This window comes from Macrobrachium rosenbergii, chromosome 37, assembly GCF_040412425.1.
Source record: "Macrobrachium rosenbergii isolate ZJJX-2024 chromosome 37, ASM4041242v1, whole genome shotgun sequence".
NCBI lineage: Eukaryota > Metazoa > Arthropoda > Malacostraca > Decapoda > Palaemonidae > Macrobrachium > Macrobrachium rosenbergii.
This window is the reverse complement of record NC_089777.1, coordinates 11,608,941-11,628,697: the sequence shown is the minus strand read 5'-3', so window position 1 is coordinate 11,628,697 and position 19,757 is coordinate 11,608,941. Positions and strand designations below refer to the sequence as shown.

The 19,757-nt window shown below is 36.9% G+C and overlaps 2 protein-coding genes across 2 annotated transcripts in view; one reads left to right on the top strand and one right to left on the bottom strand.

Annotated features, from left to right (window-relative positions):
- LOC136825113 (adhesion G protein-coupled receptor L2-like) overlaps positions 1-10,819 on the bottom strand; it is a 57,210-nt gene extending 46,391 nt beyond the window's left edge. The window contains exon 1 of the mRNA XM_067081156.1: positions 10,219-10,819. The gene's annotated coding sequence lies outside the window, so the exon portion shown is untranslated. The remainder of the gene's footprint in view (positions 1-10,218) is intronic.
- The window catches only part of LOC136825298 (glutamate receptor ionotropic, kainate glr-3-like), a 105,508-nt gene that overhangs the window by 28,273 nt on the left and 57,478 nt on the right, over positions 1-19,757 (top strand). The gene's annotated exons all lie outside the window — the stretch shown is intronic.

Sequence of the window (19,757 nt, the reverse complement as noted above, 5' to 3'; positions counted from 1 at the left end):
CTCTCTCTCTCTCTCTCTCTCTCTCTCTCTCTCTCTCTATATATATATATATATATATATATATATATATATCTATCTATCTATCTATCTATCTATCTATCTATCTATCTATCTATCTATCTATCTATATATATATCTATATATATATATATATATATATATATATATATATATATATATATATATATATATATATATATATATAATATACCAAGGCACATTCGCACCTTCGTGTTACATACTTTAACCTTATACAAAACCAGACTTAATTCCTGTGTATCCATCACCCCAGCGACTGCTTTCATTTCCTTTTCATCCACAGTCACGTCTGTTCCTTCAAAACGACATGATCTATCGCCACATTTCATGTTTTGCTTGTAGTCTGACAGTGATAAAAAAAAAAAAATACTTTCAGCTCTCGTTTTAAAACCATTTTTCTTTCACGAAGTCTTTTTGTGTTCTCCTTTTGGCCCCATTTTGACAATTCGGCTTTAAGAAATTGGAGGTGTTCTTATTAAAGCAATATTCTGCTTCTATTGTTCGCTTGGTGTTACAGCAAGAGTTCTGTTCGAGTTTTTATTGATATTCTTCTCGCAGCCTCTTCTTATTATTTTCATCCCTTGTTTGATTTATAATGACCAAAATAATACAGTTGCTCATTGTTAACCAAGTATCACAGTGCTGTTGAACTTCGCTTATTACATATTCCTAATCAGATTACCGTGAGTTATTGCTTATTATCAGATACTTTCACAAACTTGAAAGTTCCGCTCGGAACGAACACAAAAGTGCCCGCTGAGGACGGTGGAACTTTCAGACTCCTATTTATAAACTTCATGATTAATAATTTCATAAAATTATATTTTGACCTCCAGGAAAGACATTCATTAATTAACGCCACCTTACTGAAATCCTTTGACCGTGCAGTTTCCCAATTCGGTACGCGACGCCAGGTAATTTCCCATCAATCAGTTGCGGACTGTTTCCTTCCCACCACTGCCAGGGTTTGGAACCCTCTTCCTGCTTCGGTTTTTCCCAACGCTAGTAACCTTCGTTCAAGGTTAAGCCTCACGACTTTCCCTTCTTCTTTTTCTCGTTTTCTTCGGGTCTGGGCTAGGTAAAATCTAGGTTGCCATTCCCATTGGCCTCTGCACTTGGGTATGATGCAATTGCCGTTAGGATGCACCGGTAATGATACCACATTCGTGAAGTTTCTTGGTGAATTTGTCTAACAAACCATGAGATATAAATAGATAAACAAACGAATTGTAGTTTATTTGCAAAAGTACCCCATTAAAGGTATTGATTTATGAAATATAACCGTGTGAACTCTCCATCTCCCTTGCGTGTACAACCTCATACCCCCCAAAAAAAAAAAAAAAAACTCCTGATAGACTTCTAAATGTTGATGGGAGGCTGCGTTCATATCGCCATCCACGTAGCAGAAAACTTCTGAGGACTGAATTTCTTGATATGTCCCTTGACACGCGGTAATAAACTTCTAAATGTTGATATGAGGCTGCGTTCATACTGCCATGCACGTAGCAGAAAACTTCTGAGGACTGACTTTCTTGATACGTCCCTTGACACGCGATGACAAACTTCTAAATGTTGATGGAAAGCCGCGTTCATATTGCCATCCACGTAGCAGAAAACTACATCACGTTGCATCACAATTCTGAGGACTAAATTTCTGATGCGTCTCTTGACCCCAGGCAGACGACCGCTACGGTATATATCTATCTATCTATCTATCTGTCTATCTAAACACTTACCACGTCAACAAACCAGCTGTCGTTTGGGAAACCTCGTTACTGTGCATTTTCCTCTTTGTTGCGTGCTGGCCACAGCTGATGCATTCGTGACCATAAGAGAAAAGTATATTAAGTGAAGTAATGCGTCGGTTCTGATGTAATACCTTCGTGCCTATTCAAGGACGATCACTCAACGTGATCACGAGAGTACAGACGGACAGGCGCACACACACACACACATATATATATATATTTATTTATTTATTTTAATTATTTACGGAGATACTTCTCCTTCCAGCTTGGGCTAATTTGCGCCTGCCTCTACCTCACAGAAATAAATAAAAAATTCCTGATTATCTTGTCCGAGATTTAGTGTAAGCTAATTTGCGCTTCATCCTTATAGAAATATGTTTATAAATATCTTGTTGTTTAGTCCGAAATTTAGCCGATTGGTCTACAAGACACCAGACAACACTCCAGAGTGGCGGTCTCCATCGGGGGCGCATCCTATCGGTTCGTTAACCCCGGTCCCGTTAGCTCAAACGGACATCCATCCAGCCCCTATGCGAACTTCCACCAACATCAAGCTAAATTAAATAAATAACTACTTCCTGAGCTGACCACGGTGATCAGACGACTACCAACAGCTGCGGGCGAAACCCATTTGGTCGTGAGATGGCGCGCGTGACCGCAGTGGTGAATATAACGAAATAAACTCGCCGCAAAGCGTCGTCCATTCACCCCAGGCAGGCATTACGTTTATCCTCCTCCGACTTGCCTGTGCACAAACGACGACGCTCCCTCACGTCCGGTTGTCGCAGGGGTATGGCTTTTTTTTTTTATTTGGTGTGTTGCCTGACCAGGATCCACTACACGTATGCTGAGTGTGTGTGTGTCTGTATATATATATATATATATATATATATATATATATATATATATATATATATATTCTATATATGTACAAATATATTTTATATACACACACACACATACATATATATATATATATATATATATATAAATAAATTTCTGACTCATATCGAACTGGTCTCTCAGGTGGAAAGCATATGTTACAAATATATATTATATAAATATATATATATATATATATATATATATATATGTTTATATATGCAAATATTTATATATATATATATATATATATATATATATATATATATATATATATTATATATATATATATATATATATATATATATATATATATATATATATATATGTAGAATCTACTGGTCACATTTTACCAGATACATATGTAATTGTAATAGTTACAATGCCCTCTTAACTTCTCGAATTCTTCGCGCATTTTTTGGATACGCTTGTCACTACAAAGCCTTAAGATCCAAGTGCAAGAAATTGAAGTTGTTGTGATGTCCGCATGGACTTGGATCTGAAGGGTTTGTAACAAGCGTGTCCAAAAAGCGCGAAGAATCCAAAAAGAGGCATTGTTTTGTTTTTAATTCTAGAACCCTGATGATGTAATCATGGATTAAGAAACGGGCATTCAAATGACTAATCAAGAGTATTCCTATATATATATATATATATATATATATATATATATATATATATATATATATATATATATATATATATATATATTTTTTCTCCACAGACAAAACTTTTAAGTACATAATTCTCTACCCAAGTAAGTCAGTGGAAGACTAATGGGTTTTAATGGAACGTGCCCATGCGGGTCTGTCCTCTCCTAATGTTAGAACCTGGTTTTCTCGCCAGTGAGGCGAGTATCACAACCGCTAGGTAATGAGGACAGATCCCAAAAATAACAGGGAATCACGAGGTAATCAGAAATGTTCATTGCTTGTAGCTGCCATATTTACATGTTTTGACGCCAGTTTTAATAGCCACAAATCAATCAATCAATCATTTTTACTGTGGGAAAGACGTTTCATTTAGGCGTAGCGTCGTCGATAAACTCTACGGTATTAGGAACCCAAGTTGTTTTGCTGGTAATTTGCATTGGGGAGTTGGACTGGCAGAATGCAGTAACTCAGAAAAGTCAGTTATCAGATTAAACAGAGAAAACTCTTTGCAAACTGAATGCAGCTGATGCCGTTTTCACCTTCAGTACTGCTAATTTCGAATTATGAGGGCCATTTCATCTGGAAGGGCCTAATAGGAATTTTGCCTTTACAAGAATTCTTCACTCTGGCGAATGCTATTTTGTCTCAAATGATACTATTTTGTATATAAATGATATATATATATATATATATATATATATATATATATATATATATATATATATATATATATAAGTATATACATATTTATATGTATATATATACATGCATACTTACATACATACTCATATATGTTGTCAAACGAATCGAATGGCGCCAGGTCGGGCCACGGACAAATTTGGACTTATTTGTAGTTATCAACCAGGAGACAACCAGAGTGGAAACGTCATGCAACCTGATGACTTAAATACTGTTAGTCGGTAATGCTCTGTTTTCTTCCACGACGCTACGACACACACACACACACACACACACACATACATACATATACATTACATATATGTATATACATATACATATATACCTATATATATATATTATATACATACGTACACATACATATACATATATGTTTCTGTGTATGTAATATACATCGTTATCTTCCAAATCTTCCACGCAAAATTGTCGTATAAATGCATATAACTTAAGAGATTCAGTCTTACTCTATAATCGGTTCTGAATATGCCATCCAAATTAACTATATGAGGCTATATAAGTGTATATATCACGAATATATATATATATATATATATATACATAAGGGAAGGCTAAGTATACATCATTTAAGGAGGTAATAGGGAGAGGCATCCTCATCCTCTAACAGTTTATTTCTAACGCATTTTCGAAGCTATGAAATATAATTTGCGAACATCTCGATAAATTAATTTGTTATTGATGATCGCAAATTATATTTTATAGCCTTGAAAATGCGACTTGGAATTCGTCGCGAAACGTCGGCATTAGAAATAAACTGTTAGAGGATGAGGATGCTTTTCCTATTACTTCATGTATATATATATATATATATATATATATATATATATATATATATATATATATATATATATATATATATATATACATACACACACACACACACACACACATATATATATATATATATATATATATATATATATATATATATATATATATATATATATAATTTGTTTGTATATATAGCAGGTGAACATATGCTTTCAAGCACGGACGATCGCGGAGGTAAAGGTAACGTATTTATCCTTCCGTTATAATGAGGCGGACTCATCCTTGCTTTGTCAGTGCATTGTTGCCGTCGAGTTGCAGCATGGAAGCTGCGAACAGCAGTATTAACAGCAAAAGCTGCTAGGATTATGATGGCGATTATTTCTTTGATAGCCTCTTCGATATTTTCCGCTACCTTTTGACAAGTGGTTTGATTTATGTATATAAATTTAATAATAATAATAATAATAATAATAATAATATAAAGATAAGATAACATAGAACTTTGATCCATTTACCATTATTATGACTCCAAACAGGAACACATGCAGTATGGAACAGCTCGAAATTGTCCTAAACTTAACATATGAGTTCCCAGTCTGACTATGGCAGTATATGAGTTTTCATCTCCTTTGTTTTTAGGATTTGATTAACTAGACCGTAAATTAGTCACGAAGAACAGGTGGAATAGCTCGATTTAATAATTGTATCAAAATAAGAAACATTCGTGAATATTATTTTCTGAGGAGCACAACTTTCCCTACAGTACTCTGAAGATATCAGCTCCGTTCCGTGGCGTGCTGTATAACGTACATGCTGAAAGCAGGACCCCTGGCTAAAAGCGGGGTGTTATTTAACCTGGGCAGCAACGAGACACCATTCAGAGGTGTGGGTTGCGGGGAGGGGGAAGGAAGAAGGGCATCTTTATGACGAAGGTCTCAGCCCTTGTTTATGACCATTTGGAGTAAACAGCCTCAGGCGGAAATGCGGTCCAAAGACCGCTGAGAAGTTCTTAGGTGTTTGTGACCGAAGTCCTGCGAGAAATCGGAAGAAGCAGAAAGGACAGCTTGTAAGCGCATGCGCTTGGAATTCTGAGAGAACGTGCAGGAAGAGAATACGCGCCTTTTTGGGCTTGTGACGCAAGACGGAAATTCTTGCATTTATTACACCATACATCGTTGTTTTTATTTTGGCTCAATTTTTGAAATATGACATGTTCGTAAAGGTAGTGTCACATTCACGTATAGACGATACCTAGCGTTAGGACTTTTGTTCAGAGTTTGGTCGCAAGAGCGAAAAATAAAAATGATAAATAGATAGATAAACATGCTCATGTGCTATTGCCATTACAGACGGTTTGTTGTCGAGATAAGCTGTGGACCTTATTAGCTAGGATCCTATGCGGAAGAGTAAGAGGGACTTCCAGTATGCTTTTTAACCTAAATCTTGAACGAATCTGAGCGAAGACTTTAGGACAATTACGTTGGCCTTTGGGACTGAAATCCTGGGATTCCATAAAATTAGTAGAAAGGAGATTAAGTTTTTTCTTTCTGTATATTCCCATTCTTAAAGATATTTGAAAGGAGGAGGAAGCACTGTACTCGAGCCTCTGTGACTTAAGTCCTAAGTAACGCGAACCCCGTAGGGAGGCAGTGCCGTCAGTGCACCGCACGCAGTGCGCTGTAGGCATTACTTAAGGTTCTTTGCAGGGTCCCTCCGGCCCCTAGCTACAACACCCTTCATTCCTTTTACTGTACCTCCATTCATATTCTGTGCTCCATCTTATTCCACCCTCTCCTAACAATTGTTTCATAGTGAGACTGCGAGGTTTTCCTCCCGTTACACCTTTCAAACCTCTTTCTCTCAATTTTTCTTTCATTGCTGAATGTCCTCATAGGTGCCATTGCTTGGCCTTCTGGCCTAAATTGCATATTCTATCTATCTATCTAAGTAATGCGAAGAATGAAGAAGCAAATAGACATATGATGACATAGGATTTCTTAAGCGGAAACGCTCACAAGCTGTTGTGTAGAACGAAATTGCCCCCGAGAGTGTCGTTAAACTGCGCTGATTAGCAAAAGTATCGTTTTAGGCAACTTCAGATATGCAATACAGTTATTCTTTGCATGGCTGAAAAATCTCTCTCTCTCTCTCTCTCTCTCTCTCTCTCTCTCTCTCTCTCTCTCTCTCTCTCTCATCCTTGGAGACCGGAAGGCTACACCCCAGTGACGCCATTCCACCAAAAAAAGAATTCATTAGGTGGAGAAAGTGCATATTTTATATATATATATATATATATATATATATATATATATATATATATATATATATATATATATATATGTGTGTGCATGTATATGTATAATGGTACCATTTAAATTTTCTAAAATTTTTAAAAAGAGCAATTAAAGTCGAAGCATGGATTTTGACAAAGCAAATGAAGAGCATTTATGAAAGAGCGAGTATTCAGAAGTAAAATCTTGATTTGGATCGAAAATACCCATTGTATTGTAATTGGACATTTTCATTCCAAATCAGGACTTTACCTCTGAATTTGTCATATAAAACCTACACTGTAGAGTCAGGAATTAAATACAAATTCAGAGGGGTAGTCTCACATCAACTTGCCTTTATGTACATGTTTATCGTATAAGAATTCGCAGAGTTCCGAGAATCACCCGAAGCTTTCCGAAAGCATTTGTCCTTCTGTCCTTTCAGAAACGCTCCTGTGGAGGTGTCAAGACGTGTCTTGAGAATTATCATCATAATGCCCAGGACATAACTTTGTCCTTCACGGCTGTCCGCGTAGCTACCATGGACCTTGATCCTTGACAACAGTCATCCAGTCAGAAAGCATTGAGCAGACACAACATGACTCGGGTTTATTCTGGAGGGGGAAGGGGGAGAAAAAGCAGAAGGAGAGATAGCAGAGGAGAGGGAGAAGGAGGAAGAGGAGGAAGGGGTGGGAGAGAAGGAAAGAAAAAACAGAGGAAGAAGTAGGAGAGTAAAGGGAGAGAGGGAAAAAGGGAGAATTTTCTCTCACTGTAATCAAAGAGCATAAAGTTAGGGATGTCGTGTCTCGAGATTTAATCAGACAAAAAATGATGAGTCGTTGTCATGTGACTTCCTTCCTTTTCACATTTCCTGTCTTCATCAGACTTCGGCTAGAAATGGCCGTTAAATTTCCCATCCCATCGGCCTTCTCTTGAAAAAATAAAAAAAAACGAAAACGCCTTAATATTCAATAGTTCAGTACCCAGATACTTACGAACAAAGTCATCAATAAGAATGCACCCTGTCTTCAATACCTCCATGAACGAACTACCCCGTAGTGGGGTAGTGCCGTCAGTGTACCTCATGCGGTGCACTGTAGGCATTACTTAAGAATCTTTGCAGCAACCGCTTTCGTTCCCTTTACTGTACTTCCTTTCATATTCTCTTCCATCTTACTTTCCACCCTCTCCTAACAATTGATTCATAGTGCAACTGCTTTGAGGTTTTCCTCCTGTTACACATTTCAAACCTTTTACTGTCAATTTACTTTCAGGACTGAATAACCTCATAGGTCCCAGTGCTTGGCCTTTGGGCTAAATTCTGTATTCAGTTAAATTCAACTCCATGAAAGGACTGGGGGTTCAGAGTGGCAAAACTTCAGGACCTTTGAAATTTTATGCAAATTCTCAAACTAAGACAGAAATTGGGATCCCAGATGATTATTAGATTATCACATTCGCCCTTTTCAGTTGCTAATTAGAAATGAAGTAGATGGAGTGGTGATGATCTACTTAATCAGCTAATGAATTCGAACTGAATGGCCCCAGGCATTAGTAGTTTGGAGCTGGCGGTAAATATCCACAGTCGATGTCAGAGTAACCAATGGGGGCTGGTGAGCGTGAGTTTCTACCAGTCATGATTAGCGTCAGTGATATCGGCTGCGAATATTAACCGTCAGCTTCAAAAAAAAGAACAAAAAACGAAAGAACAATGGGTTTTTAATCGTTGAAACAATCGTAAGAATAATGAAAATGAAACTGAAATTAAATAAATATGCCGTGGGTTTAATGATTCTGTCAAGGAATAATAACTGCGAAAATAAGAAGTCATATGGAAATGATGAATCAGAATCAGAACATCCCCACCTCTTACCTTCACCAATACTACAGCCCTTTCTAACCGCCGCCCCCCGCCCCCCAGGCCTCCTCTCCAAGATTCAGTCCTGGCCACTTTCTTCCCAGTTAATTACTTTGCATCGATATCAATCCCATTTCACAGAATCCCAAGACCGCAGAAAGGTCTACCGAGTTTTTTCTTCCCCCTGTAACGCAATTTATAAGAGACTCGCAATACCAGGCCCCCGATATCTCGATGCGAAGATGTCAGGGTGCATTCCGAAACTCACTGATGCTGCGGTTGTGTCCGGAGGATGTGACCTTCAGCTGTTAGGATTGAATGCGAGATCTATAAGACTTTTCAGCAACAGATGAAGAAAATAACTCTTACTTCATTGACTTTCTTTGATGACGCATTTCTGGAAAAAATTATGTCGTGTTTTCAACGTTTCTTAGATTACTTTCTTCTTCTTCTTCTTCTTCTTCTTCTTCTTCTTCTTCTTCTTCTTCTTCTTCTTCTTCTTCTTCTTCTTCTGTGGTATCTACGTATAAACTTTCAGACATTTTTTCCGCTTTCGAGAGAAGCCTGATATTAGCCATAAAATGCGCATAACTCGACGTAACTAAATCTTAACTGAACATTCACCTTACGCGTACACATGCATACGTCCAAAATGCACACATCGTATGTAATCTTGTCTTGATGTATAGTATACATACGAACACCGATGCATAAACATATTGGCAATATTTATGTATATGCTAAATTGCATTATATATACATAAGTATTGGATATATAGGAAAACGTGCTTTCAACATAAATGTGTATATCTGTTTTTTCAGTCATGGATACATACATATACATGTCTGTTTCATGTATATGTGTAATGTCCTACAGTATCCCGCCCGTGGTAGCACACATCAGCGCGGTTGTAAGATGTATAATGTATGTATAATGCATATGCATTATTTTACATTAAATGCGCATGGATACATGCACAATAGGATTTGTATAAGCTGTGTGTGTGGGCTACCTTAAACGTACGTGGATACATACATAAACAAGTTTGCATCATACATGTGATGGTCAGTGAAGATGGGCATCATACGTGTGATGGTCAGTGAAGGTGGACATCATACGTGTGATGGTCAGTGAAGGTGGACGTTGTATAAATAGAAAATTATAGATAAGAAAATTAAGAAGGACTTTTAATATGTAAATGAGTAAGCAAATAACAATAAAAGCAACAGTAACCACAGTAATGATATTATGATGATAATGATAAAAGGGCATCACTTACCCGCACCTCCCAGCGGCCAGTTTGTCTTGTCACGTGGCCAGCAGTTCACCGGTTGACCCGTGATGACATCGAGAATCTATTAATAATATTTCCTACAAAAAATAACGAGGGCAGTTTATGTGGGTTTTCATTTCTGCTTCCGGGGAGTTTCAACATGAAGACAATTTTCTAATTTTTTTTTTTTTAATTTGCGCCTGAAACTTGGTATGGTTTTGTAAGATTTTCCTTCTATTGTTTACTTGTTTGTTTTTAGTTTTTTCGTAGAATTTTTTTTTTGCTGTTGAAGATGGAACTGGGGATGTCTACTGTTTTCCAGCAAGTCAAAAATCACATTCTGTTAATTCAATAAAACAAGAAACTTCACGAAACGACAACACGTTCAAAGAAAACGCAAAGCACTTTTTGAACTCCGCACTACAAAAATGCCACAATCCTCGTCTGTCATCAGGCACAGTGGGGATTTAATTACAATCAATTACAGGTTAAACTACAGATGAAAATGGAAGAAGCTCCGTGGAAGGACGGTACGAAAGTAACGAAAGTAACGTCCCGAGGAACGAGCCGCTCGTCCATTCCTTGAGCCTGTTCCGCGCATACTAACAAGTAACACATCTGGCATCTCGAGTCCTCTACTCTAGGGTCACCCCGCCAAAACCACCCAACCCCACCCCGGCCCCAGGAGGACCCCAGGCCACCTAGAGGATTCCTGGGTACCGGTGGGTGGATCAGTCAACCGTGTTGCACCTGACCTCACTTGCCTGGCATGCCCAGGTACCGGGGGTATTTGGGATAAAGCTCGCACACACACACACACACACACACACACACACACTCGTCGCTCTCCAAGCTAGGCCAAGGCGAAACGAAAAAAGTTTTATACCATAGGCGTTTAATCTTCGTATTTATGCGTCGTACAGTTCTCACCTGATCAGCGCAAGAAACCGTTTTGGGTAAGGGCGATTATACGATGGCTCCTGCAGTGAGTAGGCTACCATTGTGATTTTATCGATCCTTGTCAGTTTTAGCGTGATTTTATCAGTCATTGTCAGGTTTAGCGTATTTTTATCAATCGTTGTCATTTTATCGATCGTCAGTTTTAGCGTGATTTTATCCGTCGTTGTCAGTTTTAGCGTGATTTTATCAATCATTGTCAGTTTCAGCGTGATTTTAAGTCATCGTCAGTTTTAGCGTGATTTTATCAGTCGTTGTAAGTTTTAGCGTAATTTTATCAATAGTTGTCATTTTATCAATCACCGTGAGTTTCAGCGTGATTATATCAGTCATTGTCAGTTTCAGCGTGATTTTAACAATCATCGTCAGTTTTAGCTTGATTTTATCATTCATTGTCAGTTTTAGCGTGATTTTATCAATCGTTGTAAGTTTTAGCGTGATTTTATCAATCGTAAGTTTTAGCGTAATTTTATCAATCGTTGTCATTTTATCAATCATCGTCAGGTTTAGCGTGATTGTATCAATCGTCGTCAGTTTTAGCGTGATTGTATCAATCATTGTCAGTTTTAGCGAACTTTTTTCCCTTTAAGCACGAAGTCTGGTAATCTACCAGACTACAGACTACTGGGCCGCCCCTGTTTACCAAACTCAAAATTGAATTCACATTCCAGTTCAGTTGTAACTTCCAGAGTCCGCCACCCCCCTTCCCCACAACCCTTCCCAATCTTTGCCGTCTGTTATAACCTACCAGTTCTCACTAAATAAAGTCTCAAGACACATATAATTGTCATCCAGACCCGCCAATCATTATTATTATTATTATTATTATTATTATTATTATTATTATTATTATTATTATTATTATTCATCTTCTGTCTTCCATCTCACTTTCCTCAACCTTCTCCTAACAATTGATTCAATTTTACTGTTAATTTTTCGTTTCAGCGCTGAATGACCTCTTAGGTCCCAGTGCTTGGCATTTGGCTAAAGTCTATATTCAGCTCAATTCAAAATATGCTCTGCGTTCTCGGCGCCACTGGTGACCAGACAGTCGTCGAAAATTGTCTTTAGATGAAAGCATCTCGTCTGGCTAGACATAAAAAAAAAAAAAAAATGTAAATATATTTGTATAATGAGGTCGAGGAGTTTGAATGAGCAAAGGCCACCAGTCCTGGCTATTCTGCTTTTAAAGAACAGGGCAGTTGTTTTGTAGGTGTCGAAATATGCAGAATCTTAAATTTTATAGGTTCCCGAATAATGGTGTGGTAAGTTTTCTCATTGGTAAAATTCCAAAGACTACAAGATTTTCGGTATTTCTACAAGGAAATTAAAAATAAAAACGACTTTTTTTTGTGAATGAGTCCAAAATGCACAGAAATGGATATTACTGTATGTAGATTTTCCTGACATCCCTAATTGACAGTAATTCGTCTTGAATTAGGGGTTAAATGATGCAAATGTCGAAATATACAGAAACTTACATTTTATAGGTTCCCGAATAATAGCGTTGTAGTGTGAGTTTTCTCATCAAGTCCAAAACGCACAGAAATGGATACTACTGTAGATAGAGTTTCCCTGACATCCCTAATTGACAGTGTTTAATTTTAAAATTCGGGTTAAATAATGCAGAAACTGATGACGCCGAGCCTCTGAAATTTTCGTGTATTAACTTTCTCCCCAGCTGCAGTTCTTACCTTAACTTTGCCTTACTTGAACTTACCTCAGCTGAGAGGAGGTAAGCCCACGGCGCACAGTCAAAGTGAGGGAGAGCAGAAGGGGAAAATACCCGTTTGCTACAGTTGTCACCTTTGTAGTACAGTATATTTCATTCACTTTTATTTTTTATTTTTTCTTATTTTTTTATTTCAGAGAGCTTTTGCTTCTCAAGCAGTTCAGTGTCTATTTTCATTTGTAATTCCGAAAAAAGTAGACTGACAGTTGTTAGAAAGATGGATACAGTATTTCAATCACGTTCCTGTAAAGCTGTGTTAATGTTAAAATCTCTCTCTCTCTCTCTCTCTCTCTCTCTCTCTCTCTCTCTCTCTCTCTCTCTCTCTCTCTCTCTCTCTCACGTACATGCAAACAGAATCACTAACATGTTTTAAACGCATGCATTCATAATCATAAACATGCAAGAGGTAGTGTGTACAGTTATCTGAATGCAAATATATATATATATATATATATATATATATATATATATATATATATATATATATATATATATATATATATATGTGTGTGTGTGTGTGTGTTTATTTATATGTGTGTGTGTATACACGTGCTAAAAATACTACATGCATGACAGTCAGTTTGAAGCTAAATAAAATCATTTTCTGGACATTCTTTGAAATCCATTTCAAGATTTCCACAGGTTTAATCCCCCCCCAAAATTACTGTTATTTCAGTCTTATTTTTTTTTGCTTTTCTTGCAGACGTCGGATATTTAAGACTATTACCTGACCCTCGAGAGAAAATACATGTTGCGCTGAACTGAGCTAGAATTACGCGAGAAGTTCACATTTTCAGAAGTTAAGTTATTCCTTTTTAGTTTCCTGTGAAAGAAAACTATTGAGATGGCTGTCTGTCTGTCTGTCCGTCCGCACTTTTCTGTCCACCCTCAGATCTTCAAAACTACTGAGGCTAGAGGGCTGCAAATTGGCATGTTGATCATCCACCCTCCAATCATCAAACATACCAAATTGCAGCCCTCTAGCCTCGGTAGTTTTTTTTTTATTTTATTTAAGGTTAAAGTTAGCCATACTCGTGCGTGTGGCACCGCTATAGGTGCCAACAACACAGGCCACCAGCGGGCCGTGGCTGAAAGTTTCATGGGCCGCGGCTGAGAGTTTCATACAGCTTTATACTCTATACAGAAAACTCGATTGCGCCGAAGAAACTTCGGCGCATTTTTTACTTGTTCTTGTTTTATTTCAGTGATTTTTGAGCCTTGAGAACAGGACAGAAAGTTCATTCCAGCTGTTTAACCCAAATATCAACAATTTGTTTATCATGATCTGTGGTCATTCGGGCAGTATTTAATGCAACTGGACTTCAGTAAGAGGAGAGTGAATACTGAAACCGAAGGAAGGTTAAGAAACTCAAGGAGACCGAAATGCGGTGCACTGTAGGCATTACTTAAGGCTCTTTGCAACGCAACCCTCTCATTCATTTTATTGTACCTCCGTTCATATTCTTTTTCTTCCATCTTTATTTCCACCCGCTCCTAACTATTGAGTCATAGTGCAACTGCGCAGTTTTACTCCAGTTACATTTTTCAAATCTATTTACTGTCAATTTCCGCTTCAGCGCTGAATGACCTCATAGGTCCTAGCGCGTGGCCTCTGGCCTGAATTCTATAATTTCTCTCATCCGGTATAGCTTTTTCTCCTTGGTAACGCCATTTAAGTATTTTTTTGATTCGGGAAATCTTATGATATGCCTTGCAGTTTTCAAATAAATCTGCACGTAATGTGATATATATCTGTCGATTGGGATGTGAGTTACCTCGACGTGGTACTCCGTTTTGAATTAAGAGCAAACCACAACAGTCGACTGACCATCAGGCGTATAAATCACGGCTCGCGTCAGCTAAGAAATGGTTAGTGAAGAAAGTGCCGAGATCGTTCCTCCCCGGCTCAGGAGTCGAATCGAACCCAGGTCCTCTGACTCGCGAGACAAACGTGTTACTGATGGTACAGAGAGAGAGAGAGAGAGAGAGAGAGAGAGAGAGAGAGAGACAGAGAGAGAGAGAGAGAGAGATCAGGCGTACTTTCCTCCCATACCAGAGGAATCTTCGCCACAGACGCACTCAGATTCACAAGCATGGCGAATGTGCCTTTTAATGAATGCGGTTAACCATGTATGCTTTGCAAGGACAGCCTGTTTCTCATTTTTAAAAAGGGGTGGGGGAGGGTGTGTGTGTGTGTGTGCACCGTCTGTAACGGTGCATGGGAACGCGTGTCTGTTATTAACCCGTCGAGTGAGAAGATGGCTTCTAGTTTCCGCAAAACTTTTCTGACTTGTTTCAGGCGACGAACAAAAAGCTCAGGGTCGCTTGGGTCGTTCGTCTTGTTTGTTCGACCATTTTTCCTCCTCCTCCTCCTCCTCCTCCTCCTCCTCCTCGTCTTCCTCCTCCTCCTCCTCCTCCTCCTCCTCCACCTCGTTTCCTTTCCTTCTTCTTCATCCGTTTGTTTATGAGAAGGGACGCCAATTCGAGGAATCCCCAAATCTCTCTCTCTCTCTCTCTCTCTCTCTCTCTCTCTCTCTCTCTCTCTCTCTCTCTCTCTCTCTCACCTACAGGAAAACGTTTTTGTAATAACCGTTTCTTTGTTAACATACAATTCACTTTTTAGATATCAAATCAAAATAATAAATGTTGGTGTACGCGAGCAATTAAGAATATAACAAAGATTAATGACGTAGTATTTCGGGAACAAAGAAGAGGGAGAGAATGTCAGAGTTTGGAGATTGAGGTACCAAAATGTACCTTAAAAATTGTCCTGTTTAATTATGTTGGTTAATGTTATCTCATGCGTTCCCTTCAGTGTTTCTCATAAAATACGTACAAAGTAAACACTTGGGAAATTAAGGAAAACTATTTTGAGGATTCCCTTCAATGTTTCTTATAAAATACCTAAGAAATAAACACTAGGAAATTAAGGAAAACTATTTTGAGGATTCCCTTTAATGTTTATAATAAAATACATACACAGTAAGCACCTTGGAAAATTAAGGAAAACTAAATTTATTTGTAGGGTTCCCTAAAATATATTTATTATATAAAATACGTATAAAACAAACACTCGGAAAATTAAGGGAACCTATTTTTAGGGCTCCCTTAAATGTTTTTATTATAAAATACGTACAAAGTAAACACTTGGAAAATTAAGGGAACCTACTTTTAGGGTTCCCTTAAATATAATTATTATAAAATACGTGCAATGCAAATACTTGGAATTAAGGAAACCTGTTTTTAGGGTTCCCTTAAATGTTTTATTATAAAATACGTACAAAGTAAAAACCTACTTTTAGGGTTCCCTTAAATATAATTATTATAAAATACGTGCAATGCAAATACTTGGAATTAAGGAAACCTTTTTTATGAAATGTTTTATTATAAAATACGTACAAAGTAAACACTTGGAAAATTAAGGGAACCTATTTTTATGATTCCCTTAAATAATTATTATAAAATATGTACAGTGTAAATACTTGGAATTAAGGAAACCTATTTTTAGGGTTCCCTTAAATGTTTATTATAAAATACGTACAAAGTAAACACTTGAAATTAAGGAAGACAATTTTTAGGATTCCCTTCAATGTTTATCATAAAATACGTACAATGCAAACGCTTGGAAAAGTAAGTAAAATTAATCTTAGGATTCCCTTAAATACTTTATTATACGTACAAAGTAAAGACTTGGAAAAGTAAGGAAAACTATTTTTAGGGTTCCCTTAAATTTTCATCATGAAATACTTACAACGCAAACACTTGGAAAATTAAGTAAAACTATATTTAGGGTTCCCTCAAATATTTATGATAAAATACGTACAAAATAAACACTTGAAATTAAGGAAAACTAATTTTAGGGTTCCCTTAAATTTTTATTATAAAATACTTACAACGCAGACACTTGGAAAATTAAGTAAAACTAATCTTACGATTCCCTTAAATATTTAGTATAAAATACGTAAACACTTGAAATTAAGGAAAACAATTTTTAGGATTCCCTTCAATGTTTATTATAAAATACGCACAAAGCAAACGCTTGGAAAATTAAGTAAAACTGTTTTTAGGGTTCTTGAAAACAGCCGCTGAATTGTTCATAATGAGCACTCGCACCAGTGACACAGCCCTGGAGGTATTTCAAATTAAATCTAACCTTTGATTTTTATACTCTCCGCAAGCCGACTTCGCCGAAGTTAGCAGAAATAGCAAATGACTCGTAAGAGCAGCTCTCTAACGGATGGGTGCTCGTTGTTTACATCACGAAACGACCATAAAAACAGGATCGTTTTGCTCAGGCGTGTTATGGAACTCGTCATGAACCCGGCCTTCTACTGCTCTTCCAGAATAGCGACAGGAAACGGGAGGCAGAAATTCGTCCTTCGTAACATGATTCTGTGGATATTGAGAGCTGTTTTACGTTAGTTATCCAGGGTTGGTATATGTGAGATATATATATATATATATATATATATATATATATATATATATATATATATATATATATATATATATATATATATATATATATATATATAGTTTATTATATGTACACATATACATTATATATAGACACTATATCATATATGCCAAATCTGGAGAGAGAGAGAGAGAATGAATGTGTATGTAATATTACGTTCATTGTTTTTTCACGATTCTGAGGTATTTGAATTATATCATTCGAATACTTAGATATCTTTTAAATATTAATATTTCCTTTACATTTATCCCAAAATCTCTTGTTTTGTGTCAGCTGTAAATTTTTTTTATAGTCTATCAATATTACTTTCCTAAACTCTGAAGAGTTTCGTGTTTATGGGTCGTGTTATTTTTACACTTCCCCGGCCTTTCACCTTGGTAAAGTCATCAAATTTTATTCAATTGTATGACTTAACAAATTTTTCCAATATGAAATTTAATGTACAATAATTCTCTAAATTTGGAACGGAAATTTTTGTGACCAATTGGTCGCCATGGCGTCCCTTAAACAAGAGGAAAACACTTCTCTTTGCTGCATTTATTTGCTAGATTAAGCAGGCTTCATAAATTTTTTATTATACCCCGGGCAATGTATTAGTGCACCTGAATATTCCCGGTATTATTATTATTATTATTATTATTATTATTATTATTATTATTCAGTGTTATTATTATTATTATTATTATTTTATTATTATTTTTTATTATTGGATTATTATTATTATTATTATTATTATTAACGCAACTGCAGTTGTGTATGGGTACAAATATATTTGAAAATATATCTATACAGAGACTTATTTTAAATATATATGTACCCACAAAACTGTGGCTTTGTTTCTTCATTTCAAGGTTCATGCTACCCTGAGTATTTATTATTATTATTATTATTATTATTATTATTATTATTACATTAAGGGACAGAACTTCATTTTGTCGAGACATTGGTTAATTTTCCATTGAGGTTTCTCGTCTTTTCAGTTTGAATAATAATAATAATAATAATAATAATAATAATAATAATAATAATAATAATAATAATAATAATAATAATAATAATAGAGTTTACCTAATTGTGCTTCACATCCTTGCATTTCTGAAACGCCTTTGGCCCCTGTCATCAGTATTATTATCCCCGTGAGGAGTTAGAGCCATCAGTGCACTTACACGGTGCACTGTAGGCATTACTCAAGGTTCTTAGCTGCAACCCCTTTCATTCTTTTTACGGTACCTCCGTTCATAATCCCTTTCTTCCATCTTACTTTCCACTCTTTCATAACAATTGATTCATGGTGCAACTCTGATGTTTTTCTCCTGTAACGCCTTTCAACCTTTTCCTTGTTAATTTCCGTTACAGCGCCTAATGACCTCGCAGGGCCCAGCGCTTGGCCTTTGACCTAAATTCTATATTTTACACCGTTCTCTTCATATTATTATTGCTGATATCTGCGCGAGAGAATGTGGGTTGGGTTGGGTTATTGTGTTAATGGGATTTGGGGAAATGTACCGTGTTCAGGAAATTGACAGAAGGAACTTGAATCAAAGATTACAGGACTTGAAAATGAATATAAACAAGTAAAAAATGCGCCGAAGTTTCTTCGGTGCAATCGAGTTTTCTGTACAACAGATCTGTCTTTCGGTGGTCTCGGTATAATGCTGTATGAGCCGCGGCCCATGAAGCTTTCATCACGGTCCGTTGGTGGCCTAGCCTATATCGTTGCCAGAAGCACGATTATGACAAACTTTAACCTTAAATAAAAGAAAAACTACTGAGGCTGGAGGGCTGCAATTTGGTATGTTTGATGATTGGAGGGTGGATGATCAACATACCAATTTGCAGCCCTCTAGCCTCAGTAGTTTTTAAGATCTGAGGGCTGACAGAAAAAGTGCGGACGGACAGACAAAGTCGGAACAAGTTTTCTTTTACAGAAAACTAAAAAGGAAAAGTGACCATATTCCTCCATCTCAATTTCCTCACGTACTTGTCGATTGAGACCCATGAATCAGTGGGTTACTGATCTTTTCCTCACCAGAGTGAAACCGTGGATCGATCCCACCATGGGATAAACGACTTAGGCCCGTTGCTTGGAAAAAAAAATAATGCTTCTTTTCACTGAAGCAGTGATGGATGCATCTGGTGGATAGCTGAGTGCTGTGGGTCGCTTCCAGGGTAGAGGAAGGCAAGGGGGTATGTAGTGACCTCACCCCAAAATCACCCCAAAAGGCCAGTTATAGGTTTTCTTTTATCAAATGTTATTTTATTTTGGAAAAAAAAAATTAGGAATAATAAAAGGAGATACATTACCAAATCTTGGGAGTAGACTGATGCCAAAATTCACTCATCACTACTATCACTATGATTATCATTAAGAATATTATT